The 12901-nt window shown below is 42.9% G+C and overlaps 22 non-coding genes across 22 annotated transcripts; all 22 read left to right on the top strand.

Annotated features, from left to right (window-relative positions):
* The first annotated feature begins 296 nt into the window (after positions 1-296).
* On the top strand, positions 297-405 carry TRNAL-CAA (transfer RNA leucine (anticodon CAA)). Its single transcript has 2 exons — positions 297-334; positions 360-405. It is a non-coding gene; the product is annotated as a tRNA-Leu (tRNA).
* A 409-nt stretch (positions 406-814) lies between these two features.
* Positions 815-923, top strand: TRNAL-CAA (transfer RNA leucine (anticodon CAA)). The gene is made up of 2 exons: positions 815-852; positions 878-923. It is a non-coding gene; the product is annotated as a tRNA-Leu (tRNA).
* A 409-nt stretch (positions 924-1332) lies between these two features.
* On the top strand, positions 1333-1441 carry TRNAL-CAA (transfer RNA leucine (anticodon CAA)). Its single transcript has 2 exons — positions 1333-1370; positions 1396-1441. It is a non-coding gene; the product is annotated as a tRNA-Leu (tRNA).
* Positions 1442-1850: 409 nt separating this feature from the next.
* Positions 1851-1959, top strand: TRNAL-CAA (transfer RNA leucine (anticodon CAA)). The gene is made up of 2 exons: positions 1851-1888; positions 1914-1959. It is a non-coding gene; the product is annotated as a tRNA-Leu (tRNA).
* Positions 1960-2368: 409 nt separating this feature from the next.
* Positions 2369-2477, top strand: TRNAL-CAA (transfer RNA leucine (anticodon CAA)). The gene is made up of 2 exons: positions 2369-2406; positions 2432-2477. It is a non-coding gene; the product is annotated as a tRNA-Leu (tRNA).
* Positions 2478-3404: 927 nt separating this feature from the next.
* On the top strand, positions 3405-3513 carry TRNAL-CAA (transfer RNA leucine (anticodon CAA)). Its single transcript has 2 exons — positions 3405-3442; positions 3468-3513. It is a non-coding gene; the product is annotated as a tRNA-Leu (tRNA).
* A 927-nt stretch (positions 3514-4440) lies between these two features.
* TRNAL-CAA (transfer RNA leucine (anticodon CAA)) lies at positions 4441-4549 on the top strand. The gene is made up of 2 exons: positions 4441-4478; positions 4504-4549. It is a non-coding gene; the product is annotated as a tRNA-Leu (tRNA).
* Positions 4550-4958: 409 nt separating this feature from the next.
* TRNAL-CAA (transfer RNA leucine (anticodon CAA)) lies at positions 4959-5067 on the top strand. Its single transcript has 2 exons — positions 4959-4996; positions 5022-5067. It is a non-coding gene; the product is annotated as a tRNA-Leu (tRNA).
* Positions 5068-5476: 409 nt separating this feature from the next.
* TRNAL-CAA (transfer RNA leucine (anticodon CAA)) lies at positions 5477-5585 on the top strand. Its single transcript has 2 exons — positions 5477-5514; positions 5540-5585. It is a non-coding gene; the product is annotated as a tRNA-Leu (tRNA).
* A 409-nt stretch (positions 5586-5994) lies between these two features.
* TRNAL-CAA (transfer RNA leucine (anticodon CAA)) lies at positions 5995-6103 on the top strand. Its single transcript has 2 exons — positions 5995-6032; positions 6058-6103. It is a non-coding gene; the product is annotated as a tRNA-Leu (tRNA).
* A 409-nt stretch (positions 6104-6512) lies between these two features.
* TRNAL-CAA (transfer RNA leucine (anticodon CAA)) lies at positions 6513-6621 on the top strand. The gene is made up of 2 exons: positions 6513-6550; positions 6576-6621. It is a non-coding gene; the product is annotated as a tRNA-Leu (tRNA).
* A 409-nt stretch (positions 6622-7030) lies between these two features.
* On the top strand, positions 7031-7139 carry TRNAL-CAA (transfer RNA leucine (anticodon CAA)). Its single transcript has 2 exons — positions 7031-7068; positions 7094-7139. It is a non-coding gene; the product is annotated as a tRNA-Leu (tRNA).
* Positions 7140-7548: 409 nt separating this feature from the next.
* TRNAL-CAA (transfer RNA leucine (anticodon CAA)) lies at positions 7549-7657 on the top strand. Its single transcript has 2 exons — positions 7549-7586; positions 7612-7657. It is a non-coding gene; the product is annotated as a tRNA-Leu (tRNA).
* A 409-nt stretch (positions 7658-8066) lies between these two features.
* TRNAL-CAA (transfer RNA leucine (anticodon CAA)) lies at positions 8067-8175 on the top strand. Its single transcript has 2 exons — positions 8067-8104; positions 8130-8175. It is a non-coding gene; the product is annotated as a tRNA-Leu (tRNA).
* Positions 8176-8584: 409 nt separating this feature from the next.
* On the top strand, positions 8585-8693 carry TRNAL-CAA (transfer RNA leucine (anticodon CAA)). Its single transcript has 2 exons — positions 8585-8622; positions 8648-8693. It is a non-coding gene; the product is annotated as a tRNA-Leu (tRNA).
* A 409-nt stretch (positions 8694-9102) lies between these two features.
* On the top strand, positions 9103-9211 carry TRNAL-CAA (transfer RNA leucine (anticodon CAA)). Its single transcript has 2 exons — positions 9103-9140; positions 9166-9211. It is a non-coding gene; the product is annotated as a tRNA-Leu (tRNA).
* Positions 9212-9620: 409 nt separating this feature from the next.
* Positions 9621-9729, top strand: TRNAL-CAA (transfer RNA leucine (anticodon CAA)). The gene is made up of 2 exons: positions 9621-9658; positions 9684-9729. It is a non-coding gene; the product is annotated as a tRNA-Leu (tRNA).
* Positions 9730-10138: 409 nt separating this feature from the next.
* On the top strand, positions 10139-10247 carry TRNAL-CAA (transfer RNA leucine (anticodon CAA)). The gene is made up of 2 exons: positions 10139-10176; positions 10202-10247. It is a non-coding gene; the product is annotated as a tRNA-Leu (tRNA).
* Positions 10248-10656: 409 nt separating this feature from the next.
* Positions 10657-10765, top strand: TRNAL-CAA (transfer RNA leucine (anticodon CAA)). The gene is made up of 2 exons: positions 10657-10694; positions 10720-10765. It is a non-coding gene; the product is annotated as a tRNA-Leu (tRNA).
* A 409-nt stretch (positions 10766-11174) lies between these two features.
* On the top strand, positions 11175-11283 carry TRNAL-CAA (transfer RNA leucine (anticodon CAA)). Its single transcript has 2 exons — positions 11175-11212; positions 11238-11283. It is a non-coding gene; the product is annotated as a tRNA-Leu (tRNA).
* Positions 11284-11692: 409 nt separating this feature from the next.
* Positions 11693-11801, top strand: TRNAL-CAA (transfer RNA leucine (anticodon CAA)). Its single transcript has 2 exons — positions 11693-11730; positions 11756-11801. It is a non-coding gene; the product is annotated as a tRNA-Leu (tRNA).
* A 925-nt stretch (positions 11802-12726) lies between these two features.
* Positions 12727-12835, top strand: TRNAL-CAA (transfer RNA leucine (anticodon CAA)). The gene is made up of 2 exons: positions 12727-12764; positions 12790-12835. It is a non-coding gene; the product is annotated as a tRNA-Leu (tRNA).
* Positions 12836-12901: the final 66 nt, after the last annotated feature.

The following is a 12901-nucleotide window of genomic DNA, read 5'->3' as shown; positions in this document are numbered from 1 at the left end:
CCGTTGTTCCGGTGGCATATTAGGAAGCAGCTGCCTAACCCACTTGGTAAATGTAAGTGTGTGCTGGTCTTATTCCTGTAAATATCAACCAACATGAATTAAACTCTAGCAGGTGGGAACAAGAAGGCATTTCTTTCTAGGACGGTCAGCTTTTATGTCACCCAGAAGAGCCAATGATCTTAGAGTTGAATAAAGTCAAACAGATGAGAAATAAACTTGTGCTTGAATAACAAAATGACTTGTATATTCGGGGTGATTGCATGTACCTTTCAGTCTTCTCTCCTAACACTCAGGATGTCAGGATGGCTGAGCGGTCTACGGCGCCAGACTCAAGATGAAAATGTTTGCCTAGTTGGGTGTTCTGGTCTCTGAAAGGAGGCGTGGGTTCAAATCCCACTTCTGACAAGTATTTTGTTCAATAAAGTCAGTCATCTCACTTTCTGGAAATAACTTCTGACTCCAGTTGCGCACCATTGTGAGACTGGGGTTACCTGAACGAGGCATGGCTCAATCCACTTCCGTTGTTCCGGTGGCATATTAGGAAGCAGCTGCCTAACCCACTTGGTAAATGTAAGTGTGTGTTGGTCTTATTCCTGTAAATATCATCCAACATGAATTAAACTCTAGCAGGTGGGAACAAGAAGGCATTTCTTTCTAGGACGGTCAGCTTTTATGTCACCCAGAAGAGCCAATGATCTTAGAGTTGAATAAAGTCAAACAGATGAGAAATAAACTTGTACTTGAATAACAAAATGACTTGTATATTCGGGGTGATTGCATGTACCTTTCAGTCTTCTCTCCTAATACTCAGGATGTCAGGATGGCCGAGCGGTCCAAGGCACCAGACTCAAGATGAAAATTCTTCCCTAATTGGGTGTTCTGGTCTCTGAAAGGAGGCGTGGGTTCAAATCCCACTTCTGACAAGTATTTTGTTCAATAAAGTCAGTCATCTCACTTCCTGGAAATAACTTCTGACTCCAGTTGCGCACCATTGTGAGACTGGGGTTACCTGAACGAGGCATGGCTCAATCCACTTCCGTTGTTCCGGTGGCATATTAGGAATCAGCTGCCTAACCCACTTGGTAAATGTAAGTGTGTGTTGGTCTTATTCCTTTAAATATCATCCAACATGAATTAAACTCTAGCAGGTGGGAACAAGAAGGCATTTCTTTCTAGGACGGTCAGCTTTTATGTCACCCAGAAGAGCCAATGATCTTAGAGTTAAATAAAGTCAAACAGATGAGAAATAAACTTGTACTTGAATAACAAAATGACTTGTATATTCGGGGTGATTGCATGTACCTTTCAGTCTTCTCTCCTAATACTCAGGAGGTCAGGATGGCCGAGCGGTCCAAGGCGCCAGACTCAAGATGAAAATTCTTCCCTAATTGGGTGTTCTGGTCTCTGAAAGGAGGCGTGGGTTCAAATCCCACTTCTGACAAGTATTTTGTTCAATAAAGTCAGTCATCTCACTTCCTGGAAATAACTTCTGACTCCAGTTGCGCACCATTGTGAGACTGGGGTTACCTGAACGAGGCATGGCTCAATCCACTTCCGTTGTTCCGGTGGCATATTAGGAAGCAGCTGCCTAACCCACTTGGTAAATGTAAGTGTGTGTTGGTCTTATTCCTTTAAATATCATCCAACATGAATTAAACTCTAGCAGGTGGGAACAAGAAGGCATTTCTTTCTAGGACGGTCAGCTTTTATGTCACCCAGAAGAGCCAATGATCTTAGAGTTGAATAAAGTCAAACAGATGAGAAATAAACTTGTACTTGAATAACAAAATGACTTGTATATTCAGGGTGATTGCATGTACCTTTCAGTCTTCTCTCCTAATACTCAGGATGTCAGGATGGCCGAGCGGTCCAAGGCGCCAGACTCAAGATGAAAATTCTTCCCTAATTGGGTGTTCTGGTCTCTGAAAGGAGGCGTGGGTTCAAATCCCACTTCTGACAAGTATTTTGTTCAATAAAGTCAGTCATCTCACTTCCTGGAAATAACTTCTGACTCCAGTTGCGCACCATTGTGAGACTGGGGTTACCTGAACGAGGCATGGCTCAATCCACTTCCGTTGTTCCGGTGGCATATTAGGAAGCAGCTGCCTAACCCACTTGGTAAATGTAAGTGTGTGTTGGTCTTATTCCTTTAAATATCATCCAACATGAATTAAACTCTAGCAGGTGGGAACAAGAAGGCATTTCTTTCTAGGACGGTCAGCTTTTATGTCACCCAGAAGAGCCAATGATCTTAGAGTTGAATAAAGTCAAACAGATGAGAAATAAACTTGTACTTGAATAACAAAATGACTTGTATATTCGGGGTGATTGCATGTACCTTTCAGTCTTCTCTCCTAATACTCAGGATGTCAGGGTGGCCGAGCGGTCCAAGGCGCCAGACTCAAGATGAAAATTCTTCCCTAATTGGGTGTTCTGGTTTCTGAAAGGAGGCGTGGGTTCAAATCCCACTTCTGACAAGTATTTTGTTCAATAAAGTCAGTCATCTCACTTCCTGGAAATAACTTCTGACTCCAGTTGCGCACCATTGTGAGACTGGGGTTACCTGAACGAGGCATGGCTCAATCCACTTCCGTTGTTTCGGTGGCATATTAGGAAGCAGCTGCCTAACCCACTTGGTAAATTTAAGTGTGTGTTGGTCTGATTCCTTTAAATATCATCCAACATGAATTAAACTCTAGCAGGTGGGAACAAGAAGGCATTTCTTTCTAGGACGGTCAGCTTTTATGTCACCCAGAAGAGCCAATGATCTTAGAGTTGAATAAAGTCAAACAGATGAGAAATAAACTTGTACTTGAATAACAAAATGACTTGTATATTCGGGGTGATTGCATGTACCTTTCAGTCTTCTCTCCTAACACTCAGGATGGCAGGATGGCTGAGCGGTCTAAGGCACCAGACTCAAGATGAAAATTCTTCCCTAGTTGGGTGTTCTGGTCTCTGAAAGGAGGTGTGGGTTCAAATCCCACTTCTAACAAGTATTTTGTTCAATAAAGTCAGTCATCTCACTTCCTGGAAATAACTTCTGACTCCAGTTGCGCACCATTGTGAGACTGGAGTTACCTGAACGAGGCATGGCTCAATCCACTTCCGTTGTTCCGGTGGCATATTAGGAAGCAGCTGCCTAACCCACTTGGTAAATGTAAGTGTGTGTTGGTCTTATTCCTTTAAATATCATCCAACATGAATTAAACTCTAGCAGGTGGGAAGAAGAAGGCATTTCTTTCTAGGACAGTCAGCTTTTATGTCACCCAGAAGAGCCAATGATCTTAGAGTTGAATAAAGTCAAACAGATGAGAAATAAACTTGTACTTGAATAACAAAATGACTTGTATATTCGGGGTGATTGCATGTACCTTTCAGTCTTCTCTCCTAATACTCAGGATGTCAGGGTGGCCGAGCGGTCCAAGGCGCCAGACTCAAGATGAAAATTCTTCCCTAATTGGGTGTTCTGGTTTCTGAAAGGAGGCGTGGGTTCAAATCCCACTTCTGACAAGTATTTTGTTCAATAAAGTCAGTCATCTCACTTCCTGGAAATAACTTCTGACTCCAGTTGCGCACCATTGTGAGACTGGGGTTACCTGAACGAGGCATGGCTCAATCCACTTCCGTTGTTTCGGTGGCATATTAGGAAGCAGCTGCCTAACCCACTTGGTAAATTTAAGTGTGTGTTGGTCTGATTCCTTTAAATATCATCCAACATGAATTAAACTCTAGCAGGTGGGAACAAGAAGGCATTTCTTTCTAGGACGGTCAGCTTTTATGTCACCCAGAAGAGCCAATGATCTTAGAGTTGAATAAAGTCAAACAGATGAGAAATAAACTTGTACTTGAATAACAAAATGACTTGTATATTCGGGGTGATTGCATGTACCTTTCAGTCTTCTCTCCTAACACTCAGGATGGCAGGATGGCTGAGCGGTCTAAGGCACCAGACTCAAGATGAAAATTCTTCCCTAGTTGGGTGTTCTGGTCTCTGAAAGGAGGTGTGGGTTCAAATCCCACTTCTAACAAGTATTTTGTTCAATAAAGTCAGTCATCTCACTTCCTGGAAATAACTTCTGACTCCAGTTGCGCACCATTGTGAGACTGGAGTTACCTGAACGAGGCATGGCTCAATCCACTTCCGTTGTTCCGGTGGCATATTAGGAAGCAGCTGCCTAACCCACTTGGTAAATGTAAGTGTGTGTTGGTCTTATTCCTTTAAATATCATCCAACATGAATTAAACTCTAGCAGGTGGGAAGAAGAAGGCATTTCTTTCTAGGACAGTCAGCTTTTATGTCACCCAGAAGAGCCAATGATCTTAGAGTTGAATAAAGTCAAACAGATGAGAAATAAACTTGTACTTGAATAACAAAATGACTTGTATATTCGGGGTGATTGCATGTACCTTTCAGTCTTCTCTCCTAATACTCAGGATGTCAGGATGGCCGAGCGGTCCAAGGCGCCAGACTCAAGATGAAAATTCTTCCCTAATTGGGTGTTCTGGTCTCTGAAAGGAGGCGTGGGTTCAAATCCCACTTCTGACAAGTATTTTGTTCAATAAAGTCAGTCATCTCACTTCCTGGAAATAACTTCTGACTCCAGTTGCGCACCATTGTGAGACTGGGGTTACCTGAACGAGGCATGGCTCAATCCACTTCCGTTGTTCCGGTGGCATATTAGGAAGCAGCTGCCTAACCCACTTGGTAAATGTAAGTGTGTGTTGGTCTTATTCCTGTAAATATCATCCAACATGAATTAAACTCTAGCAGGTGGGAACAAGAAGGCATTTCTTTCTAGGACGGTCAGCTTTTATGTCACCCAGAAGAGCCAATGATCTTAGAGTTGAATAAAGTCAAACAGATGAGAAATAAACTTGTACTTGAATAACAAAATGACTTGTATATTCGGTGTGATTGCATGTACCTTTCAGTCTTCTCTCCTAATACTCAGGATGTCAGGATGGCCGAGCGGTCCAAGGTGCCAGACTCAAGATGAAAATTCTTCCCTAATTGGGTGTTCTGGTCTCTGAAAGGAGGCGTGGGTTCAAATCCCACTTCTGACAAGTATTTTGTTCAATAAAGTCAGTCATCTCACTTCCTGGAAATAACTTCTGACTCCAGTTGCGCACCATTGTGAGACTGGGGTTACCTGAACGAGGCATGGCTCAATCCACTTCCGTTGTTCCGGTGGCATATTAGGAAGCAGCTGCCTAACCCACCTGGTAAATGTAAGTGTGTGTTGGTCTTATTCCTGTAAATATCATCCAACATGAATTAAACTCTAGCAGGTGGGAACAAGAAGGCATTTCTTTCTAGGACGGTCAGCTTTTATGTCACCCAGAAGAGCCAATGATCTTAGAGTTGAATAAAGTCAAACAGATGAGAAATAAACTTGTACTTGAATAACAAAATGACTTGTATATTCGGGGTGATTGCATGTACCTTTCAGTCTTCTCTCCTAATACTCAGGATGTCAGGATGGCCGAGCAGTCCAAGGTGCCAGACTCAAGATGAAAATTCTTCCCTAGTTGGGTGTTCTGGTCTCTGAAAGGAGGCGTGGGTTCAAATCCCACTTCTGACAAGTATTTTGTTCAATAAAGTCAGTCATCTCACTTCCTGGAAATAACTTCTGACTCCAGTTGTGCACCATTGTGAGACTGGGGTTACCTGAACGAGGCATGGCTCAATCCACTTCCGTTGTTCCGGTGGCATATTAGGAAGCAGCTGCCTAACCCACTTGGTAAATGTAAGTGTGTGCTGGTCTTATTCCTGTAAATATCAACGAACATGAATTAAACTCTAGCAGGTGGGAACAAGAAGGCATTTCTTTCTAGGACGGTCAGCTTTTATGTCACCCAGAAGAGCCAATGATCTTAGAGTTGAATAAAGTCAAACAGATGAGAAATAAACTTGTGCTTGAATAACAAAATGACTTGTATATTCGGGGTGATTGCATGTACCTTTCAGTCTTCTCTCCTAACACTCAGGATGTCAGGATGGCTGAGCGGTCTACGGCGCCAGACTCAAGATGAAAATGTTTGCCTAGTTGGGTGTTCTGGTCTCTGAAAGGAGGCGTGGGTTCAAATCCCACTTCTGACAAGTATTTTGTTCAATAAAGTCAGTCATCTCACTTTCTGGAAATAACTTCTGACTCCAGTTGCGCACCATTGTGAGACTGGGGTTACCTGAACGAGGCATGGCTCAATCCACTTCCGTTGTTCCGGTGGCATATTAGGAAGCAGCTGCCTAACCCACTTGGTAAATGTAAGTGTGTGTTGGTCTTATTCCTTTAAATATCATCCAACATGAATTAAACTCTAGCAGGTGGGAACAAGAAGGCATTTCTTTCTAGGACGGTCAGCTTTTATGTCACCCAGAAGAGCCAATGATCTTAGAGTTGAATAAAGTCAAACAGATGAGAAATAAACTTGTACTTGAATAACAAAATGACTTGTATATTCGGGGTGATTGCATGTACCTTTCAGTCTTCTCTCCTAATACTCAGGATGTCAGGATGGCCGAGCGGTCCAAGGCGCCAGACTCAAGATGAAAATTCTTCCCTAATTGGGTGTTCTGGTCTCTGAAAGGAGGCGTGGGTTCAAATCCCACTTCTGACAAGTATTTTGTTCAATAAAGTCAGTCATCTCACTTCCTGGAAATAACTTCTGACTCCAGTTGCGCACCATTGTGAGACTGGGGTTACCTGAACGAGGCATGGCTCAATCCACTTCCGTTGTTCCGGTGGCATATTAGGAATCAGCTGCCTAACCCACTTGGTAAATGTAAGTGTGTGTTGGTCTTATTCCTTTAAATATCATCCAACATGAATTAAACTCTAGCAGGTGGGAACAAGAAGGCATTTCTTTCTAGGACGGTCAGCTTTTATGTCACCCAGAAGAGCCAATGATCTTAGAGTTGAATAAAGTCAAACAGATGAGAAATAAACTTGTACTTGAATAACAAAATGACTTGTATATTCGGGGTGATTGCATGTACCTTTCAGTCTTCTCTCCTAATACTCAGGATGTCAGGATGGCCGAGCGGTCCAAGGCGCCAGACTCAAGATGAAAATTCTTCCCTAATTGGGTGTTCTGGTCTCTGAAAGGAGGCGTGGGTTCAAATCCCACTTCTGACAAGTATTTTGTTCAATAAAGTCAGTCATCTCACTTCCTGGAAATAACTTCTGACTCCAGTTGCGCACCATTGTGAGACTGGGGTTACCTGAACGAGGCATGGCTCAATCCACTTCCGTTGTTCCGGTGGCATATTAGGAAGCAGCTGCCTAACCCACTTGGTAAATGTAAGTGTGTGTTGGTCTTATTCCTTTAAATATCATCCAACATGAATTAAACTCTAGCAGGTGGGAACAAGAAGGCATTTCTTTCTAGGACGGTCAGCTTTTATGTCACCCAGAAGAGCCAATGATCTTAGAGTTGAATAAAGTCAAACAGATGAGAAATAAACTTGTACTTGAATAACAAAATGACTTGTATATTCGGGGTGATTGCATGTACCTTTCAGTCTTCTCTCCTAATACTCAGGATGTCAGGGTGGCCGAGCGGTCCAAGGCGCCAGACTCAAGATGAAAATTCTTCCCTAATTGGGTGTTCTGGTCTCTGAAAGGAGGCGTGGGTTCAAATCCCACTTCTGACAAGTATTTTGTTCAATAAAGTCAGTCATCTCACTTCCTGGAAATAACTTCTGACTCCAGTTGCGCACCATTGTGAGACTGGGGTTACCTGAACGAGGCATGGCTCAATCCACTTCCGTTGTTCCGTTGGCATATTAGGAAGCAGCTGCCTAACCCACTTGGTAAATGTAAGTGTGTGTTGGTCTTATTCCTTTAAATATCATCCAACATGAATTAAACTCTAGCAGGTGGGAACAAGAAGGCATTTCTTTCTAGGACGGTCAGCTTTTATGTCACCCAGAAGAGCCAATGATCTTAGAGTTGAATAAAGTCAAACAGATGAGAAATAAACTTGTACTTGAATAACAAAATGACTTGTATATTCGGGGTGATTGCATGTACCTTTCAGTCTTCTCTCCTAATACTCAGGATGTCAGGATGGCCGAGCGGTCCAAGGTGCCAGACTCAAGATGAAAATTCTTCCCTAATTGGGTGTTCTGGTCTCTTAAAGGAGGCGTGGGTTCAAATCCCACTTCTGTCAAGTATTTTGTTCAATAAAGTCAGTCATCTCACTTCCTGGAAATAACTTCTGACTCCAGTTGCGCACCATTGTGAGACTGGGGTTACCTGAACGAGGCATGGCTCAATCCACTTCCGTTGTTTCGGTGGCATATTAGGAAGCAGCTGCCTAACCCACTTGGTAAATTTAAGTGTGTGTTGGTCTGATTCCTTTAAATATCATCCAACATGAATTAAACTCTAGCAGGTGGGAACAAGAAGGCATTTCTTTCTAGGACGGTCAGCTTTTATGTCACCCAGAAGAGCCAATGATCTTAGAGTTGAATAAAGTCAAACAGATGAGAAATAAACTTGTACTTGAATAACAAAATGACTTGTATATTCGGGGTGATTGCATGTACCTTTCAGTCTTCTCTCCTAGTACTCAGGATGTCAGGATGGCCGAGCGGTCCAAGGCGCCAGACTCAAGATGAAAATTCTTCCCTAATTGGGTGTTCTGGTCTCTGAAAGGAGGCGTGGGTTCAAATCCCACTTCTGACAAGTATTTTGTTCAATAAAGTCAGTCATCTCACTTCCTGGAAATAACTTCTGACTCCAGTTGCGCACCATTGTGAGACTGGGGTTACCTGAACGAGGCATGGCTCAATCCACTTCCGTTGTTCCGGTGGCATATTAGGAAGCAGCTGCCTAACCCACCTGGTAAATGTAAGTGTGTGTTGGTCTTATTCCTGTAAATATCATCCAACATGAATTAAACTCTAGCAGGTGGGAACAAGAAGGCATTTCTTTCTAGGACGGTCAGCTTTTATGTCACCCAGAAGAGCCAATGATCTTAGAGTTGAATAAAGTCAAACAGATGAGAAATAAACTTGTACTTGAATAACAAAATGACTTGTATATTCGGGGTGATTGCATGTACCTTTCAGTCTTCTCTCCTAATACTCAGGATGTCAGGATGGCCGAGCGGTCCAAGGTGCCAGACTCAAGATGAAAATTCTTCCCTAATTGGGTGTTCTGGTCTCTGAAAGGAGGCGTGGGTTCAAATCCCACTTCTGACAAGTATTTTGTTCAATAAAGTCAGTCATCTCACTTCCTGGAAATAACTTCTGACTCCAGTTGCGCACCATTGTGAGACTGGGGTTACCTGAACGAGGCATGGCTCAATCCACTTCCGTTGTTTCGGTGGCATATTAGGAAGCAGCTGCCTAACCCACTTGGTAAATTTAAGTGTGTGTTGGTCTGATTCCTTTAAATATCATCCAACATGAATTAAACTCTAGCAGGTGGGAACAAGAAGGCATTTCTTTCTAGGACGGTCAGCTTTTATGTCACCCAGAAGAGCCAATGATCTTAGAGTTGAATAAAGTCAAACAGATGAGAAATAAACTTGTACTTGAATAACAAAATGACTTGTATATTCGGGGTGATTGCATGTACCTTTCAGTCTTCTCTCCTAATACTCAGGATGTCAGGATGGCCGAGCGGTCCAAGGCGCCAGACTCAAGATGAAAATTCTTCCCTAATTGGGTGTTCTGGTCTCTGAAAGGAGGCGTGGGTTCAAATCCCACTTCTGACAAGTATTTTGTTCAATAAAGTCAGTCATCTCACTTCCTGGAAATAACTTCTGACTCCAGTTGCGCACCATTGTGAGACTGGGGTTACCTGAACGAGGCATGGCTCAATCCACTTCCGTTGTTCCGGTGGCATATTAGGAAGCAGCTGCCTAACCCACTTGGTAAATGTAAGTGTGTGTTGGTCTTATTCCTGTAAATATCATCCAACATGAATTAAACTCTAGCAGGTGGGAACAAGAAGGCATTTCTTTCTAGGACGGTCAGCTTTTATGTCACCCAGAAGAGCCAATGATCTTAGAGTTGAATAAAGTCAAACAGATGAGAAATAAACTTGTACTTGAATAACAAAATGACTTGTATATTCGGTGTGATTGCATGTACCTTTCAGTCTTCTCTCCTAATATTCAGGATGTCAGGATGGCCGAGCGGTCCAAGGTGCCAGACTCAAGATGAAAATTCTTCCCTAATTGGGTGTTCTGGTCTCTGAAAGGAGGCGTGGGTTCAAATCCCACTTCTGACAAGTATTTTGTTCAATAAAGTCAGTCATCTCACTTCCTGGAAATAACTTCTGACTCCAGTTGCGCACCATTGTGAGACTGGGGTTACCTGAACGAGGCATGGCTCAATCCACTTCCGTTGTTCCGGTGGCATATTAGGAAGCAGCTGCCTAACCCACCTGGTAAATGTAAGTGTGTGTTGGTCTTATTCCTGTAAATATCATCCAACATGAATTAAACTCTAGCAGGTGGGAACAAGAAGGCATTTCTTTCTAGGACGGTCAGCTTTTATGTCACCCAGAAGAGCCAATGATCTTAGAGTTGAATAAAGTCAAACAGATGAGAAATAAACTTGTACTTGAATAACAAAATGACTTGTATATTCGGGGTGATTGCATGTACCTTTCAGTCTTCTCTCCTAATACTCAGGATGTCAGGATGGCCGAGCGGTCCAAGGTGCCAGACTCAAGATGAAAATTCTTCCCTAATTGGGTGTTCTGGTCTCTGAAAGGAGGCGTGGGTTCAAATCCCACTTCTGACAAGTATTTTGTTCAATAAAGTCAGTCATCTCACTTCCTGGAAATAACTTCTGACTCCAGTTGCGCACCATTGTGAGACTGGGGTTACCTGAACGAGGCATGGCTCAATCCACTTCCGTTGTTCCGGTGGCATATTAGGAAGCAGCTGCCTAACCCACTTGGTAAATGTAAGTGTGTGTTGGTCTTATTCCTTTAAATATCATCCAACATGAATTAAACTCTAGCAGGTGGGAACAAGAAGGCATTTCTTTCTAGGACGGTCAGCTTTTATGTCACCCAGAAGAGCCAATGATCTTAGAGTTGAATAAAGTCAAACAGATGAGAAATAAACTTGTACTTGAATAACAAAATGACTTGTATATTCGGGGTGATTGCATGTACCTTTCAGTCTTCTCTCCTAATACTCAGGATGTCAGGATGGCCGAGCGGTCCAAGGCGCCAGACTCAAGATGAAAATTCTTCCCTAATTGGGTGTTCTGGTCTCTGAAAGGAGGCGTGGGTTCAAATCCCACTTCTGACAAGAATTTTGTTCAATAAAGTCAGTCATCTCACTTCCTGGAAATAACTTCTGACTCCAGTTGCGCACCATTGTGAGACTGGGGTTACCTGAACGAGGCATGGCTCAATCCACTTCCGTTGTTCCGGTGGCATATTAGGAAGCAGCTGCCTAACCCACTTGGTAAATGTAAGTGTGTGTTGGTCTTATTCCTTTAAATATCATCCAACATTAATTAAACTCTAGCAGGTGGGAACAAGAAGGCATTTCTTTCTAGGACGGTAAGCTTTTATGTCACCCAGAAGAGCCAATGATCTTAGAGTTGAATAAAGTCAAACAGATGAGAAATAAACTTGTACTTGAATAACAAAATGACTTGTATATTCGGGGTGATTGCATGTACCTTTCAGTCTTCTCTCCTAATACTCAGGATGTCAGGATGGCCGAGCGGTCCAAGGCGCCAGACTCAAGATGAAAATTCTTCCCTAATTGGGTGTTCTGGTCTTTGAAAGGAGGCGTGGGTTCAAATCCCACTTCTGACAAGTATTTTGTTCAATAAAGTCAGTCATCTCACTTCCTGGAAATAACTTCTGACTCCAGTTGCGCACCATTGTGAGACTGGGGTTACCTGAACGAGGCATGGCTCAATCCACTTCCGTTGTTCCGGTGGCATATTAGGAAGCAGCTGCCTAACCCACTTGGTAAATGTAAGTGTGTGTTGGTCTTATTCTTTAAATATCATCCAACATGAATTAAACTCTAGCAGGTGGGAACAAGAAGGCATTTCTTTCTAGGACGGTCAGCTTTTATGTCACCCAGAAGAGCCAATGATCTTAGAGTTGAATAAAGTCAAACAGATGAGAAATAAACTTGTACTTGAATAACAAAATGACTTGTATATTCGGGGTGATTGCATGTACCTTTCAGTCTTCTCTCCTAATACTCAGGATGTCAGGATGGCTGAGCGGTCCAAGGAACCAGACTCAAGATGAAAATTCTTCCCTAGTTGGATGTTCTGGTCTCTGAAAGGAGGCGTGGGTTCAAATCCCACTTCTGACAAGTATTTTGTTCAATAAAGTCAGTGATCTCACTTCCTGGAAATAACTTCTGACTCCAGTTGCGCACCATTGTGAGACTGGGGTTACCTGAACGAGGCATGGCTCAATCCACTTCCGTTGTTCCGGTGGCAAATTAGGAAGCAGCTGCCTAACCCACTTGGTAAATGTAAGTGTGTGTTGGTCTTATTCTTTAAATATTATCCAACATGAATTAAACTCTAGCAGGTGGGAACAAGAAGGCATTTCTTTCTAGGACGGTCAGCTTTTATGTCACCCAGAAGAGCCAATGATCTTAGAGTTGAATAAAGTCAAACAGATGAGAAATAAACTTGTACTTGAATAACAAAATGACTTGTATATTCGGGGTGATTGCATGTACCTTTCAGTCTTCTCTCCTAATACTCAGGATGTCAGGATGGCCGAGCGGTCCAAGGCGCCAGACTCAAGATGAAAATTCTTCCCTAATTGGGTGTTCTGGTCTCTGAAAAGAGGCGTGGGTTCAAATCCCACTTCTGACAAGTATTTTGTTCAATAAAGTCAGTCATCTCACTTCCTGGAAATAACTTCTGACTCCAGTTGTGCAC

The sequence above is a fragment of the Rhinoderma darwinii genome, chromosome 4 (assembly GCF_050947455.1).
Source record: "Rhinoderma darwinii isolate aRhiDar2 chromosome 4, aRhiDar2.hap1, whole genome shotgun sequence".
Lineage (NCBI taxonomy): Eukaryota > Metazoa > Chordata > Amphibia > Anura > Rhinodermatidae > Rhinoderma > Rhinoderma darwinii.
This window is presented reverse-complemented; position numbering and strand designations above follow the sequence as displayed.